The sequence below is a fragment of the Heteronotia binoei genome, chromosome 9 (assembly GCF_032191835.1).
Source record: "Heteronotia binoei isolate CCM8104 ecotype False Entrance Well chromosome 9, APGP_CSIRO_Hbin_v1, whole genome shotgun sequence".
NCBI lineage: Eukaryota > Metazoa > Chordata > Lepidosauria > Squamata > Gekkonidae > Heteronotia > Heteronotia binoei.
The window spans coordinates 112,581,727-112,585,695 of NC_083231.1; the positions used below are offsets into that span (position 1 = coordinate 112,581,727).

Here is a 3,969-nt window from a genome sequence, read left to right on the forward strand (position 1 = left end):
GCAAGTGGAGGAGTGGGGAATCAAACCTGGTTCTCCCAGATAAGAGTCTGCACACTCAACCACTACACCAAACTGGCTCATCAGATCTCAGAAGCTGAACAGGATCAGCCCTGGTTAGCACTTGGATGGGAGACCTCCAAGGAAGTCTAGGGTTGCTAGGCAGAGGTAGGCCACGAAAACCCTTTGGGGTGGCCTTAAATTGACTGTGGCTTGATGCCATTTTCCAACACCAGTTGTATACCTGCAAGGTAAGATGGCACAGTAGAGCTCAGGGGTGGCCAAGCTGTAGCTCGGGAACCATACGAGCCTCTCTCACTCATAGGGTTGCCAATCGCCAATTGGGGGCTGGGATCCCCCAGTTTGGAGACCCTCCTCCCACTTCAGGGTCATCAGAAAGCAAGGGGGGGAGGGAAATGTCTGCTGGGCACTCCATTATTCCCTATGGAGACCAATTCCCATAGGGTATAATGGAGAATTGATATGTTTGTATATGAGGCCCTGGGGGGTGTTTTTTGAGATCGAATCATCATATTTTCAGCATAGCATCTGGTGCCTCTCCTAAAAACATCCCCCAAGTTACTAAAAGATTGGACTGGGGGGGTCCAATTCTATGAGCCCCAAAAGAAGGTGCCCCTCTCCTTCACTATTTCTAATTGTAAGCCGCCCTGAGTCTGCTTGCGGAGAGGGCGAGATATAAATGTAAAGTAATAAATAAATAATAATAAATAAATAAATAAATAATTGAGGGAAGGCATCTAAAAGGTGAACAGTCCCTTTAAATGTGATGACCAGAACTCCCTTTGGAGTTCAGTTGTGCTTGTCACACCCTTGCTCCTGGCTCCACCCCCAAAGTCCCCAGATACTTCGTGAATCAGACCTGGCAACCGTATTCACACATATTGTGTGGCTCTCAAGGCTCCCACTACCCTGTTGGCCAGCTTGGAGAAGGCATTTCTCTCTTTAAATCTCCAAGCCAAGTCAGTCAGCAGCTTGGAGAATTCATTTTAAGTTAAAGCTCCTTCCTCCCTCCCTCCCTCCCTCCCTCTTTCTTTCTTTCTTTCTTTCTTTCTTTCTTTCTTTCTTTCTTTCTTTCTTTCTTTCTTTCTTTCTTTCTTTCTTTCTTTCTTTCTCTCTCTCTCTCTCTCTCTTTCTCCATGAAGGTCAACGCTGAGGCCATCACCCCCTGAGGAGACAGCAAATGAAAGCTACCAGGAAAAAACTTCCGGATCATTTAGCAATTATGTTTGTTATTGCACGTGTAGGCGTACATGCCTTGTCAAAGCGACACAGAATTAATATCGTCTTGCTCCCCAAAGGCAGATAGAGCAGAAAACAAAGGGATTCCTGACAACAGCAAGTTACAACCTCGGTGACGATAACCTCATATCTCAGTGGCTTAACCTCTGTGGCTCTTGTTCTTCACAAACCACATGGTATTAGGTCTGAGGCCTAAAGGCTTGCTGTAAAAACTTCCACGCCATTACAGCAGGGACAATTCCTTTTCTCCCCCTCTTCTGTGGCCGGTTTACACCAAGTGGTTTATGAGGCTCTCTCTATGATTGCCAGTTCTGGTTTTGGAAATACCTGGAGATTTGGGGGCTAGAGGGCAGGATAGGATTGCCAAGTCTGACTCAAGAAATATCTGGGGACCTTGGGGGTGGAACCAGGAGACATTGGGGGCGGAGCCAGGAGCAAGGGTGTGACAAGCACAGTTGAACTCCTAAGGGAGTTCCGGCCATCACATTTAAAGGGACTGCACACTTTTTAAATGCCTTCTCTCTCTTTGGAATAATGAAGGATAGGGGCATCTTCTTTTAGGGCTCATAGAATTGGACCCCTTGGTCCAATCTTTTTCAAACTTGGCATTTTTTTTAAGGATATGCACCAGATACTATGCTGAAAATTTGGTGCATCTACCTCCAAAAACAGCCCCCCCAGAGCCCCAGATACCACAGATCAATTTTCCATTATATCCTATGGGAATCGGTCTGCGTAGGGAATAATGGAGTGCCCAGCAGACATTTCCCTCCCCCTCCCCACTTTCTGATGCCCCTAAAGCGGAGGGAGGGCCTCCAAACCGGGGGTTCCCCTGCCCCCACCTGGGGATTTGTAAACCAAACGGGGCAAACACAGTATAGCTGAGAAACTAGAGAGCACTGCGTTCAAAAGAGAAGGTTCTCAAACCACTAATGCCTCTTTGGAGTAATTGACTAACTGCATGTATCTTCTTTTTGAGCATTGGTTCCAGATTATTGAAGTATTTTGATCAGAGGAAGTTGATATCGAAACATGTAAATTCTACCTGGGAAACGTGTTATCAAATTTACTTCTTTTTCGCCCTCGAGTCTTCACTACCCTGCAACGTTGTTGTTTTGAGAGTCCAGCAATAACGTTGTTTCTCCGCGGAGAGGTCTGTGTGTCAACACATCTACACTATAGCAGCCCTTTCGGGTGGACTCTTTAAGTGACTCTGGTTTTTGTATGATTTGTAATGAGTTCAATGTATTTTCGTAAATTGTGAGCATGTAAAAATGGGTTTATTCTTTAAATGCATTTATAACTTTATTACTCAGCCTTAAAGTAAATGTATCTTGGCAATGAGCTTTTGTAAGTGTTTGTAGTTTATTGTTAGTCAAAGACTTTTTGAGAGGTTTTACATCTCTTTTGAACAAGGTTCTCTCTAGTTTCTCATCTAGGGATTGGCAGCCCGTTTGGTGAGAGCCAGTTTGGTGTAGTGGTTAAGTATGCGGACTCTTATCTGGGAGAACCGGGTTTGATTCCCCACTCCACTTGCACCTGCTGGCATGGCCTTGGGTCAGCCAGAGCTCTGGCAGAGGTTGTCCTTGAAAGGGCAGCTGCTGTGAGAGCCCTCTCAGCCCCGCCCACCTCACAGGGTGTCTGTTGTGGGGGGAGAAGATATAGGAGATTGTGAGCTGCTCTGAGACTCTGATTCAGAGAGAAGGGTGGGGTATAAATCTGCAGTTCTTCAATTCTTCTCTGCCCCCACACATATTGGAATGGCTGTCTCTTTCCATAGGTTCCTGTGTGCCAACTGTGGTTGTCACACAGTCATCTACTGGCTATTCCACCATTTAGGTGGCTCATTTGGCATTAACCAGAGCCCGGCCCTTATAAGACCATCAGAGGAGCCATGCTGGATCAGACCAATAGTCCATCTAGTTGAACATATGAACAGATGAAGCTGCCTTCTACTGAATCAGACCCTGGGTCTATCAAAGTCAGTATTGTCTACTCAGACTGGCAGCGGCTCTACAGGGTCTCAAGCTGAGGTTTTTCATGCCTATTTGCCTGGACCCTTTTTAGTTGGAGATGCCGGGGATTGAACCTGGGACCTTTTGCTTACCAAGCAGATGCTCTACCACTGAGCCACCATCCCTTGACTCTTCAGGGTCTCAAGCTGAGGTTTTTCATGCCACTTGCCTGGACCCTTTTTAGTTGGAGATGCTGGGGATTGAACCTGGGACCTTCTGCTTAACAAGCAGATGCTCTACCACTGAGCCACCATCCCTTGGCTCTCCAAGGTCTCAAGCTGAGTATTTCATGCTGACTTGCCTGGACCCTTTTTAGCTGGAGATGCCGGGGATTGAACCTGGGACCTTCTGCTTACCAAGCAGATGCTCTACCACTGAGCCACCGTCCCTTGGCTCTCCAAGGTCTCAAGCTGAGGTTTTTCATGCTTATTTGCCTGGACCCTTTTTAGTTGGAGATGCCGGGGATTGAACCTGGGACCTTCTGCTTACCAAGCAGATGCTCTACCACTGAGCCACCATCCCTTGGCCCTCCAAGGTCTCATGCTGAGGTTTTTCATGCTTATTTGCCTGGACCCTTTTTAGTTGGAGATGCCGGGGACTGAACCTGGGACCTTCTGCTTACCAAGCAGATGCTCTACCACTGAGCCACCGTCCCTCCCCTAGTTCAGCATCCTGTCTCACATAGCATCCTGACCCT

At 47.2% G+C, this 3,969-nt stretch overlaps 1 non-coding gene across 1 annotated transcript; it reads right to left on the reverse strand.

The window, feature by feature from the left end:
* Positions 1-3,457: 3,457 nt before the first annotated feature.
* On the reverse strand, positions 3,458-3,530 carry TRNAN-GUU (transfer RNA asparagine (anticodon GUU)). The gene has a single exon. It is a non-coding gene; the product is annotated as a tRNA-Asn (tRNA).
* Between the last annotated feature and the right edge of the window lie 439 nt (positions 3,531-3,969).